General features: G+C 40.4%; 1 protein-coding gene across 1 annotated transcript in view; it reads right to left on the reverse strand.

Moving 5' to 3' along the window:
* Nucleotides 1-14,113, reverse strand: part of TBL1X (transducin beta like 1 X-linked) — a 201,419-nt gene extending 187,306 nt beyond the window's left edge. Inside the window, exon 1 of the mRNA XM_074147899.1 lies at nt 13,882-14,113. The gene's annotated coding sequence lies outside the window, so the exon portion shown is untranslated. The remainder of the gene's footprint in view (nt 1-13,881) is intronic.
* Between the last annotated feature and the right edge of the window lie 215 nt (nt 14,114-14,328).

The raw sequence follows: 14,328 nt of genomic DNA on the forward strand, positions 1-14,328 counted from the left end.
TTATTACAAATTTACAGTAAAGATCCCCTAACTTCAATACCAACCACATATTACATTCACAGAGTGAGCTGTATTTTAAATAAGGAGCTGCTGCTGAAGATCAGGACCAAATTTTGCCCTTTCAAGAAAAAAATGAAGACAGAAAAAAAAAACCAACATCCATACACAGACTGGTGGTAATCACTTGGAAGGATCTTTTTAAAGTACTATTTTGGGGAAAAAAAAGATGGAGGTGATCTGTTGTTCGAATGTTATGATGCACCTGAGTATAAGTAATTACCTACCCAGGCACCAAGCAGCCACTATTTCCTCTGGTTTCAATTGGAGCTGTGCATACTCAAGGCTTCTGAAAACCAAGCCACTTATTTAGGTATCTATATTTGAAAATGTTGGCCTCTTAAAGCACCCAGCTAGTACACACAGAGACACAAATTATTAACAACATAATCAGCATGAGCCATAGCCAGTATACAAACAGTCTTGAGTGTCTGTCATAAAAGCACAGAAATAATGAGGTGCACGTAACCTTAGTGTTTACTGCCATTTAGGTTAAACTCAACAGTCTGTTCTCGCCTGACGGCAACCTCAAACAACCTCTGGCTTTAGATCCAGGTTGCTACATGATGAGAGCAGTACTTTGCTCCTAAAAACGTAGTCAAGAGAGGGGATATTACCATGTGTTTATCCAAGTTGCTGGTGGTCTAGCTGAAGTAGCCTACTGCTTTTCAGAAAATGTTTTAATGCCTCTAAATGTCGATTAAATGACAGTCATAGCTATGCAAGAAAGTTTTAAGCAGTTAACTGCCTTTGGAAAAAAAACTGTATAGTCTGAATTACCTTTTCCACCACATGTGCTAGGATGGTCTTAAGACTGAAGGTAACAGCTGCTATCTCAGTGGGACTGTCTTGTTTTTTGGTGTCATAATTATACACTAATATTTCTGAAGGGCAATAAATTTTGTTTAGAAAGCAGAAACAATAACAAGTTGAGCCACAACAAGTCCCAGTGACAAAGCAAGTTGCTGGAGTGACTAAGTGACATTACTGCACCACTTGGAAAAAAACAGTAATGGCACACATAGTGTATAGCTTTAAGAAGCCCAAGATATCAGGCTTCAGGGAAGAAAATCACATGTATACAAACATTGATAATAAATAATAATAAACAGAAGGTCTGTTCATTACATTATGTAGAACCTGGAAGAAATCATTATTCATCTGCCTGCCTGCTCAGTCTGTATTTTAGTGCAGTCTGCAGGAAATAATTTCCAATATTCCAACAAAAAAAAAAAAAAAAGCATAAAGGTGGATGGCTTTGTGTATCTGATTTCATCAGAACCCTGAAACGTAAGTGCTGAAAACCATAATAATGAAATGAAAGACTACAAAGCAGACTAAATCCACCTCAAAATAAATGAAAAATGCATGTACATACACACGTTACATAGAAATCAGGAAGAGAGACTCATCATCAGCTCCTTGAGCCAAAGGTTATCATACTGAAAACAGAAAATCTAGTTAGCAAAAATATTTTGATTGTGTGACTTTCCCTTTGGAACAAACTAGCAAGAAGGAAGGAGTCAAATTTACTTTTACAGGCAATTCTTGAGGAAAGTATAGCAATAGTCGTAATTTTCAGTGCTTCTAAAAATGTCATATTCTAATTACAAAGTGCTGGTAATCCTTCTCTTATGCACATGCACAAAAAGGTAGAATACAGTTTATTCCATTTCAATCTAAGGGATTAACATATTACTATTTATTTTTATTGGCAGTGCGCCCAAATACCCCAGATCTGCAAGACTGATAGTGAAAAGGAAAATATCTCAGGCCTCAAAGAGAGCAGATCTATGGTCGCCTGGAATGTGTAAACAGCCAGAGCCTGTTTTACTTCCCACCCCCACTCTCACCATACGCACCTCCTCTACCTAACCCCTCCTTAAATTACCATGGAGTGCTGCTCTCAAGCAGAGAGAACAGCAATGTAGTAACATCAAATAACAAAACTCTTGACATTTTAAGATGCAAGAATTTGGATTTACTGAACTGTGATGGTACCGTATAAATGGCTGGAGTCTAAAACAAAACCAGTACTGCATAAGGCCCCCCAAAAAGAAAAGAAAAATCAGCTGAGCGTGCTTGCTATGTGACAGACCTGATAAACACAAACTAAGGGAATCCAAATGCTCGTCTCTAGATTATTCTTCATGCAACTAAAGCTCAGACAAATCTGTGTCCTATCAGAGAATACTGATCACAGCCCTACAAAAGAGAAGGGATATTTTCATAAAAATTTATACAATATAACAAAACTGATGCCAAAATTTAATGTTTGTATAAATTACCATCAGTAAAAACAAGTATTATTACTTGCATAATGATATATACACCCACAAAGCAGTAAGCCATAAAAATAGATATCATCACATCCTTAAGAAGTTTACAATATAATTAGATCAGTGGTTTTTAATCTCTTTAAATTTGTGGACCTATAAAGATACCTTATACAGTGAATTTGAACAGAATGACAATACACTTCCTTTTTTTTTTTTTCCCCACAGATCTCTAAAAAACCAGTTTGTGTGTCCCCTAGCAGCTTGCAAGCCATGGTTTCAAACTACAGAATTAGAGAACTGGTAAATAATACTGCTTTTATTTACCTAGTAGCTTTAGTCTTCAAAAACAAATCAAACAAGAATGTACCAAAAACAAATAAAAAAAAGAAAACAGCAATTAAAACATATGAGCAAATAGCTGTGTATAGTGAGAAGCTCAGAAAACCGGAGAGAATGAAAATTAAAAACTTGGAAAAAAATATATAGCATAATATAGAGTCAAACACTGAAAGGCAGTTTTGTAATGTTGTTTACAAATAATAGGTCTCACAGCTCTCGTACTTTTTCTTTCTTTTAAATTTTGCTGGTTTTATGAATGCACTTGGCTAACATTCAAAAGAATACATCCATAGACTAATGAGGGTAAAATGCTGGCTCAAAGGAGACAGAAGCAAACGGTCTGTCAGTAGAATATTTGCAAACAGTTGAAATCAATAATAAATTCAACCTAACCAAATGCAATGCATACAAACAGAAATTAAAAGACTGAGGCAATTGGCAAATACATAAATGATATTTCAGGCCACAGGGCATACTTTCTCACATACGTTAGCACATTAAATAGGCTGGCAAGACATTCACTCCACTTGAGACACCAGAGAAATAACCATATGTATTTCTGAAGACAAAAATAACAAGACAATGCTAGCAGCACAAATAATTATATATTTATGTAAAACAACTATTTGTAGAATGTCTGAGTCATCAAATGAAAAAAGTTTGAGTCACAAATTTATTTTTAAGGTTAGAAAAATAAATTTAATGCTCCTTCTGCATAATTTTCCACTGCATAATATCCTTTGTTGACATACACAGAGCGACTACCCCAGAGAAAAACAGTATGTTAAAATAAAACACATACACCGCATCACCAGCACACAGACATTCCCATTCTAGGGTTGGGTTTTTTTGCATTTAGAAGCTGTGAAACCTTCATACTTATTTCCTATGACTAGCATCTAATACGAAGGATGAAGCGTTGCACTACACACTGTCAGGCTTCTGCCTTCCAACCGAGCCTCCCTGGTGTCAACCAAGCCAGTTGCTGGACTCATACCTGCAGAAGGCTTTGCTTAGCTGGCATTAACCAGTCAGCTGAGGTAGGCTTGGCGCTGCGGTCTGTACAAAGCAATGAGAGCCAGACTGCTGAGATTCATCGCAGAAAGGATTAGAGAAAGTATAGCTCCAGCCTCTAGCCAACGTAAAACACGTGGGGTATACCCATCACTGCGTGGGACGGCTGGCACATGGTCTCGACAGAGAGCACAGCATTTATAACCCTTATGCAAAAGACAAGCATCAGATGCTGGACCTGACAGGTTGGGCTTCTTAAATGGTAGGTCACAGTTGGCAGAATAGTTTTGAGACTATACATGATCTAGACAGGCAGCAACGAGAGCGTTCTGCCACTGCTCACCAGTTGCTTTACGGGTGGCTGCTGCCAGAGTTTCTTAGACCTTTTGATGTAGGCTGGCCCGAAAAACTAAGGGCACTTGACTGAAAAAAAGTCACAGGTTCCAATCATCCATCTAAGCTGGTAACTTCTCAATGTATGTGTTTGCAACCTCAAATTGCTAAGTCTTAGACTTTACACTGCAAAACATTAAGCCTAAGTAAATTTCAACACAGCTCCTGCACATTTTAAAGGAACAGCTCTAAATCTTGACTTCATCTTTGCCAGCTACAGAAACTTTAAAGAACATTGTGAGGATTCAGATAAGAATGGTATTCAAAATAGATTGTGGAAGTTATGCCATACAAAAAAACTCTACTTATGTGCGCTACGGGAAAGGAGAGGGACACCACAATCTCTGTTTCTTTACAAGAACGCTGACTGTCCGGACGAAAGCTAAAATCACACACGTCATCCATTGCTTTAAAAAAGGTTCAGAAATGTTTACTTAATCAGCCAAGAATCTGTGCTGCTATCATATAAGGCCTGATCCTAGAAGTCTCCTGCACATGCCAAATACATTTTTGCAATATCAGGCCATAGCTATAACAGGATTTGTTAAATGTTCAGAACACAAATATACCGTGAACTCTGTCCTTGCTGGTGTTACCTATGTATTGTGGAGCTGACAGAAAGAAAAATCATGAAACACAGAAAATATCCATTAAAATGAAACAGCTTAAACTTCACTAAAAACTCCAATAGTTTTCATTGGGAGGGGGAGGGATGTTAAAAAAAAAAAAGTTTAAAAGCAATTATAAAAAGGTTGGAAAAAACTAACAGAGGCAATCTATTACTCTAAACCCAACTCTTTTAGCCAAGAAACTAACTTACAGATTAACAGAAGATTACCAAATTAAAGCAATCATTACTTCTAACTCTAAACTGACCACCAAAAGGAAGATGAAACTTTTTTTCATAATTTTCTTTTGATACTTTGGTGTCTTAATTCATAAGTTGATGGAAAATGGGACTGTGCTTCAGTAAGCAGAATTTAACATTCACACTTTTTAAAAAACGAAAAATAAACTGCAAACAGCAAAAAATAAACTGACAATGTGTTTTGATGTTTAAAATTTTTCAAAACCAATCATTAATAAAATCTTCACAGTAGTTCTGTAGGATTGTAGGCAGATAAATCATTTACATAAGTGGAATGTAAATGATTTATCCAGCTGTGGAAAGGAATGCCCTATCAATTGCCTTGTAAAGCTGTTAAGGAACAGATTTTTTCTTCTAATAGATATATATTCAAATTTACTTTAAAAAAAAGCAAGGAAAAACGTACTTCAAAATAATCTCATGGCAATACGAATACAGGAGTGAACAACTACAGAAGTATTCAAACTACAAAACATTCAATGTAATTATCTGAACGCTTTTTAAATATGTACAGGATACAGGTCACTATATTTTTAGTAAGAGGAAATTAAATTTCTTTCACACTGGACGCCATGTACATAAACACATGCTGTGCACAACAAACCTTATCTACAAAGCCACCATTCACTGAGTATGACCACACTGACAATGCATAATTGCATTTAACATGTTACCATCAGAGAACACAGAAGCCTTCCATATTTCAAGTGGGGGGGGTTTTAACCCAAAATATATGCTGTTGATAATGTAATAGATACCATGAAGAATATATTGTTTACCCTAAGCAAAATCTAAAATAAAAAAAATGTAATCCAGCAGTGAGCACATATGCATATGAACACGCAAAACATTAGAAAAACCAGACACACACAAAAAGTCATTGCTGTAACCACAAAATAACACAAACATATTAGAAAATACCCACACAACATATATACTACCATCATAACACTGAAGAAATACAAAGGAATAAGTGTTTTGAAGGCATGTCATCTTAGCCAAGAAAAAAAATACAGTTCAGAAAATTCCTAAAAAATTTCCATTGGCTACTTGACAGTCAGCAGGTTAAAATCAGTGGAGTCTAGCTTTTGAGATAACCTACTCCTGCCCTTCCTCCTTCTTGTAAACTGCCCATCAGGGCCTAACCTACATTCTATTTTTTACCTAAGCTCTACCCAGCATTACCAGACTAAGTAGTAAAGACATGATGTTGGTCTCCCAGAAAAGTTGATTTCATTCATCAGCAGTGAGAGTAATCATTATGTTAATGCTTTAGTAAATTTGAGCTGTATGTAATAAATAGGATGTTTCCTTCCATTCTAATACTGCATTTAGGGCCACCTCTTCAGCTTGCCTTACGTGTTTTTCCAAGCACATAAAAAATCCTGTGAGAAGGAAGCTGGATGAATTTTTACGATACACTGTCATGCGCTACTTTTAAACTAATTGACTCATTTAAATTAACTGGTTATGTAAGATACTTACTGATACAAGCAGATATAAGTATCAGAGCCAAGCATGTTTGGGTTTTTTAATATAAAAACAGATTCCTGCAAATACAAATCAACCCCCCAAAAACACTTAACAGTCAAAATGGAAATAAAGAAACCTTGAATACCATTCACAGAGTGACACAAAATCTGTCTTGAGAACACCATGCAATGTTATTAAAAGAGGTACCTGCCTCTGTTCTTTACTTTCATTTTTGAGAACTGGGATAGGAAGGAAGATGTGCTCCTCATTAGAATAATCCTCAGGCCTGCCTTTTATCTGTGCCTTCCAGATTACATTATTTTAGTTTAAAAGTCAACAAATTAAAAAGTAAATTATATTAACTACATAAAACTACAGAAGCTCTTATATCAAAAAAGGAAAAAACTCAATCCAAAAAGTAAAAAAAAAAAACAAACAAAAAACCCCCCAAAAACCACACAAAAACCCCCACCAAACGGCAAAGTTAAGCTACAGTGAAATAGAGCTGAATGGCTGAATGCATGTAATTGGTAGCATTACAAATACCTTCTGAAAAAATTAGAAAGTATTTGGTGTGTTTCAATCAATTCTATAATCATATTCCTAGAGGTCTAATTCATGTGTGCATGTTAAAGGGCATAAGAAGAGTTAAGTTAGTTTTGTGACTGTAAAAAACACCAGATAGATATCCTTGGAAACTAATCCCCACAATACGAACAGGCACTGTCTGTGCTTGGATTCCCTGTCCTACCCCGTCTGCAAAGCTCAACCCTATCTGTGGAGAACGCTCGGGAAGAGGATAATTTTGCCTTGATCTCTCTGTTGAGATCATGGTTTAAATTTTACTTCTAACAGCAACCAAAAACTGAACAGAATTAAAAAAAAAAAAAAAAAAAAAAAAAGGAGGAAAAAATAAAGAGATTGTTATATTGAAGTTTGAATGCATCCCCTAGGCATGTATGGTACCTCCTCAGTTGGTCTCACCATACCGAGTCAGATGTACAAGCACAGTATCCGTCCATTCCTGACTTTTAACACATTTCAGCAAGCACATCACTGAAGGTTGCTGCACCTCTACCTTCTCCCGAAACCTGACATCCAGCCTGGCCCAGTCCTACACACCTTTCGCTGGCTCTGCACCACCTCAGGTGCTCCTGCAAGAGCCTGAAACCCAAGGATATCCTTAATCCAGTTCAAGAGCCTATCCATCACACTCCAATACCGTTCTCCAACCTCAGGGTGACTACTTTTTTCTCCAAAGCTACTTTTTGGACTGCCTTAAGGCTAGCTACATACATGTATGTACCTGTGTATGCACACACATACAGCAATTAGCATAGTCATGTTAAATAATTATCATAGAATCATAGAATGGTTAGAGTCGGAAGAGAATTAATACTTGTGAAATTGGAATTAATACTTGTGAAACTGATTACTGGTCAACAATCCCAACTGAGACTATGCGCTAACAAAATTCTTGATACAAATGGGTCTCTGGATGTGCAAATATCCTCTGCCAGTAGCAACTAAACTGAACCCACTGGCACAGACAACTTATAGCTGCTAAATGACACTGAAATTATTGTATGGTTATAACAATTCCTAACTGTAAGTTACCAACTATACATGGATTTGCAAAAAATCCGTACTTTCACTTCATTTTATAAGTCTCATGTATATATTAACCATACACTGTGAAGATCAATTCTTTTGGAATAACATCTTTCCAATGGTTTTGCTGTAGGGTAGAGGGTTGTGTTCAAATTGGCCCAAATTCATCAGTTGACACTTTCTAAGCATGAAACACAACAACAGCTGTATATATGTTAATCCTAACAATGCAACAGCTTCCTTTCAGTGGAGCTATTAACATGATTATTCTGTTCAGAAATATACAACATAAATAGTTGGCTTCACTTTTGAACTACAAAGAATATTCTGCAGAGTCTCCATTCAATGGCAGAGGCTTAATGAAGAGCTGATAGTGCTACCCAGCAAAATACAGCAGAAGCCAAAGTTGTACATCCAGTGCAGTTTGCTGCCTTCAAAAAGGAGGACAACAAATGTGTTACTCTGCAGAATGACAAAGGGAATCTATCCACCAAAAGAAAATTCTCTTTGTTTTCTTGAAGATAATGTCAAAGGATATTTTCCAAGTATTTTTAATGCCTAAGGGAAAAACATTGCTTCTTTGCCGTATCAATAATTTATTGCAAGTATGGGAAAGTTGTGTTTCAATCAGAAAAAAAAAAAAAAAAAAATCACATTTGATGTTACCACATCTTTCCACCTAACAAAATTATGATTTTATGTGAGAAAATGCATTCTAAACCCACTACATAGTATTAAGAGGTTAAACTGTAACTAAGACTCGGGAGATCAAATGAAATTTAGGTCAGTAAATGCAATCATGTTTTGAATGGCAGTGGAGCAATGTATAAAGTAACTATTACATATTAATGGCGAACACTGCTTTTTAAAAAGCCTTGTTTCACCCTCCAATAGCAAAGAGAGTCAATAAAACATAGCACTTAATTAGACAAAAGTATTTTGATGAGTATATACATATATCATTATTAGTGCTACTTGTCTGTTCATAAACAGGCTGCAAGCCGTGTCATCTAAGCATCAAGAGCCACCGTTTTCTCCACGTGTTTAGCGTACTGTCTAACTTCTCATAGCAAATGAGTAAGATTCAGCACCCAAGCCAAACTGTATTTATGCAATGGGCTTAGCTAAAATATTAAAATAATTGCTTCCTCATACGACAGTACTATTGTCATGATTTTTTATTGCAGATATGGATACTAGAGGGTTCTTGGCATAAAATTCCGTTACAACTTCATATAAAATTATGAGTCTTTACACGTACTCCAATTTAAGTAGGACATGTATTGATTGTCCATACTACAAATAGAGAAGGTCAAAAAATGGGGTTAAACACTGTGATGCCCCTTTTATTGCATAAAGTCAACAAGATTATAAAAATGGAAGCCAAATGATCAGATGTGCCAGACCCCAAGCCTCTTTTCCTACTGCAGTTATACCAGTAACCCAAAGTAAAGAAAGGGACTGGTGGCTGGGACCTGGACAGAGGATTACAGAGACAATATACAGACTGCATGTGCACCCACATACTCTTCTCTCCTCAAACAACAAATGAAGAAATCCAATACCTGCTGCTGGAGTCCAATATTCTTATGGCATCAATATCACTTAAACTAAATACAAATACGCGCAAGAAAAGCGATGCAAGATGCCTGTGCTCCTTAACCTTCAAAAACAGTCATGTATCCACTGTTAAACTTGCTTTCAGTTGAGCTAGCAGGAGCAATTTTTTATTTCTATTGATTTACTAAATATTAGTTATTATTATTTATAAATCTCCATCTGGGGTAAGATCTCTACACAAGAAGAAAACTGGTAAGAAACTATGACCTTTTCTTATGAGATTGAACACACTTCTTTGATTTGCCCTAGCTTTTACACAGTCCTAACTTTGGGAGGCTTCGTGTCTTTGTAAAACTGAATACTGTCAGTCATTCTTAAATGAAATTCCATTATATTAATGGCCAGACAGCCACAAAAAAAAAAAACAACCCCAAAAAAACCAACAAACCACTTTAAAATATTCTGTTGTCTACCAAAGAAAAGAAAAATAACCTAAACCCTATTTTTCACCTTTGGACGTTTGTTTCAGTATCATTAAAATGACAGATTTTGTATTGACAGGGAGGCTGCTATTCCTATGTAGAGCTGTAGTTCCAATGTTTTTGTTTAATTTCAACCAACTTGTCCAAGTAGGCCATTTGGTAGAAACCTATAAATGGCACCCAGGGGGTCTGGGTTTTTGCTGTAAAGAGGTCAGCTATTTCCTCCTAACTAAAAATAGGCAAGAGGCAGGAGGGGAAGAGGGAATGGAGTTTAATTTAGCAGCTGAAAAAGAGTTTACAAAATTACTTCCATCTTGCCTCATAATGAAGATTATGAAAAAAAAGAATCTGCCCTCAAGAGTTATAAAACCTTGATCGTTTTATAGGCAGGCTGGTATACCTAATCTAAAATAATACCACGCATTAAAAGAGTAATAGTAAAAAAAATGCAGGGTATGGATCACACGTCACAAAGGCAAAGGGATGCCCGCACCCTCTTTCCGCAGATTTATAGGCAGCAGCACTGCCAGGTGTTAACAACTCTCCTCTCTCCTACCAGATGAGGTCACACTGTTGTCCTACTGATAAGGCACTACAATCAGCTGCTGTTCCCCTGAGTCAGTTTTTTCCACCATTTACCCTCCTGGCTTTTTGTCTCCCTCACTTACTCACATTACAACCTTTTCAGGGCAAGAACCATCGTCTATGATATTCCCAAAAATGGCCCTGATTTGAATGGGGGCCCCTTGGCACTACTAAAATACAAACAACATCGGTTCAATATCGACTACAGCATGAATTCTAGCACTGGACTCTAACAGAAGCCAACAGAAAATAGCAAAAGCTAATGGCACGGAAACACTCAACCACCCTCCATCTACAGCAATTGCCAGGCTAAAGCCCTAGGATGGGTTTTTCAGCCTCCTCTCCACCATGAACCAAATTCATCATATCACTAAATCTTAAGCATATGGCACTGCTGACTTATCTCAACTACCAAGAAACAACATCCCATCCATGCTAAAGGATGTTCTCCTCTACTCCTTCCAAGCTCAGTGATGTAAGCCCTTTAATAACTGCCACTGCCAGAGGAGTATCCGTTCAGGAAGTTCTTCCAGGAGGCACGGCACATTAAACATGTCAAGTGGACAACAGGTCTACTTCTGGTCCCGCTGCCATGGAAAGGAGAAGTTTATCCGTAAATCAATGGGACGACCAAAAGCAGACAAACTGGTGAAGCAGAAGCCTGACAATTCCAGGCGCACACGTGTACCCCTTCTATCAACGATTTCATTTATTTTTTGCTCTTTTGACACTCTTGTTGTGGAGCACGGAAGAGAATAATAAGCAGCATAACTCAGCAGTGGCATGGCAGAAGACACAGGAGTTACCTTACTTAATCGGGTGGGGGATGGGCAGTGGATGTATTCAGATGACAATTTATCTGCACAGGGTTGGATTTTTTTTTGTTCTGTGAGACTTAGACAGTTGTGTAGTTGCCAGTGTTTACATGCATGTGCAATTTTTAATCCTCTTTGCTTCTGAAACACACTTTTTCATCTTAGGGGAAGAAAAAACAGCCTTGGTTGGTTGGTTAGCTCACTGAAGGTGTAAAACTGAGACGACTTCAGCAGCTCTGCTCAAGCCTCCACCATTTTTAGCATTACTGCATGTAGTCCAAGAAAGGTTTAATGTATTTTTAATGTGATAGCATCCTCCCCCTCTCGCTTTCCTTTTTCCTCCCACCCCCTCTACAAACCTTCTGTGGGAAAGCTTCCCTTTTTTACTATCATTGTCGTTGAGATGTTGCAATTATTATCTGTAATTGTTTAAAAAAAAAAAAAAAAACAAAACAACACCAAAACACACTAGGACAATCCTGCTCTCTTGCCAACAACATCTGCTATCACAGAACGAATGTATTTGCTTCAAAACCTGCCTAGTGCCTCTGTATTTGACAGTACCCTAACTGCAGGACAGGAAGAGGCCTAAATCCAGCATGTGCAGCCACATGGTGAGCAAGGTATATTATGTTAAATCTTGTACACACCACACCAGCGGTCTCAGTTAGAGGATGGCTAATAAGTGGGCTAAGGAAGAAAGATATGACATTGTATTTGTCACGAGGAAAGACCTTGTATTTATTACCTACAATCAGATTTCCCTCTGGCAGGATATATTTGTTTTCATGCTATTAGCTTAAAATACCAGTCTTGAAATTTTAATTTTACACTCCATTTTATTCAAATTATCACTTGAGGAGCACTTTTCAATGTGTTATTTCAGTTTTCTGCAACATTATGCTGCAATATTTTCTTTTTTTCTTCATGAAACACTCCATGAGCTCCACCAAACAGACCACTTCCCCTCCCCCACTAAGACACATATATACACTTCAAGACTTGTGCGTCAAGAAAGGAAAAAGGCCATACAAGTCCTCGTGGAGAACCGCAAGAGACATGTTAAGACAACATAAAGGAAAGCCTTTATTCAGTCTAAACATCGACTTTGAGAAATTAACATGCAAGCCTAACTTTCAGGGTGTGGCTTTGTGTTTTTTCCCCTTTTTGTGCCGCGCAGGATGTCTACTCGAGAACCCAACAACATATAATTAAATAGGTCAAGGGTCACTCGCTTTACATCACACCACACCAACCCTGAGCCGCACACTGCACCATCACACCGACCCCCGAGATCCCACCGGGCTCCCCCAAAACGGGACACAGGCCGGGCCCGATGACAGCGGTGGAGGGAAAGGTGTCCTCCACCCGTCGTGTGTGTGTCCCCCACCGCCTCGTTCGCCTGCAGGGACCACACCGGGGCCGGGCACGCCGGCCTGCAACAAACTGCTGTGCAACAGGTCTGCAGCCCCGCTGCAGCCCCGCACCGCCCGGCTACCAGCCCCCAACTCCCCCCTCCAGCACCCAGCACCCCCCCTTCGCCCCCCCCCCCCCCCCCCCCCCCCCCCCCCTCCACCACCTAGCCCTCCCCGGGGGCTCTACCGGCGGCACCACCGGCAACGGGGCTGGCAGCAGCATAGGGCAGCGGTGGGGAGGGGAGGGTATGGAGGGCGAGGGGGGACACACACACCACTAACTTGTTTACCTACTTGGAAGTAAACTTCGCTGTGCGGGAGCGACCGGCCCCTCCGCCCGCTGCTGATTCAAGCCCTGGCGATGAATGGGCTCCCCTCCCCCACTCGGGCTCTGCAAACTCCACACTCCAGCGTGAATACCTCGCATTTCCCACCCCCACCCCCCAACCCCGAGCATTTCTTCTTTTTTTTTTTTTTAAAAAAAAAAGAAAAAGAAAAAATACATTAAAATACTGTCTGAGAAGTAGGGAGCCGCTCCAGAAACTGCCCACTCCCCACCCCCATCCCCCCACCCCCACCGGGGGTCGGTCTGCTCGGGGGCAGAGGAAAGCACACCCGCCACCGAGACGGCAGCCCCGCACACATCTCCCCCCCCCCAAAAAAAAAAAACAACCAAAAAACCCACAACAAACCACAAAACCCTAAAAAAAACCAAACAGACCCCCAAAACGTCCAGGTTCAAAAAACTTCGTCATAACAGGCAGCGCCTGAGCGACCCCCACCACCCCCGGGCGGGTCAGGGCAGGCTGCGAGGGGACGTGGGGGGCCACGGGCCCCGGTCCCAGGCTCGGCTCTGGGGAGGGCGGGGGGAAGGACGCTTGTCACCTCGGTGCAAGTGAGAAAAAAAAAAAAAAATTAAAAAAAGAGGAAAAAAAAAAAAACCCAAAACAGTAAGGTCCTCAGAATGAATAATCCGCCTCGGAAACTCACCTCACGCAGCGGGCGTCCAAGGCGCAGCTCCCGCTCCGGCGGGGATGGGGGGGGGGATGGGGAGGGGGGGGAAAGCCTCAACTTCGGCGGGCGGCGCTGGCGGAGACTTTCCCCTCACTTGCCGCGCATGGTGCAACTCCGCTTCCCCCGGGGTCCCGGCCAGCCTGCGCCCAGACGGTAAATCCCCCCTCGCCGCCGCCGCACACGCCTCCTCCTCCCCCCCCACCCCCGCCCCGCTCCCCGCGTACGGGCGGCACAAGGAAGTCCCGGAGAGTGGGAAGGGGAAAGCGGAAAGTTTTGGGGCGGAATGGCGGTCGGGAGGTGCCGCCGCTCGGCCCCGGCTCTGTGAGAACAGGGGGGACGTCGGTTGGAGCGGGGCCGTTGCGGGCGCGCGGCGGCGGCGGTGGTTAGCGGCGCTGAGGGGAGCGGGCCGCGCCCGGGACCCGG

Source organism: Numenius arquata, chromosome 1 (genome assembly GCF_964106895.1).
Source record: "Numenius arquata chromosome 1, bNumArq3.hap1.1, whole genome shotgun sequence".
Lineage (NCBI taxonomy): Eukaryota > Metazoa > Chordata > Aves > Charadriiformes > Scolopacidae > Numenius > Numenius arquata.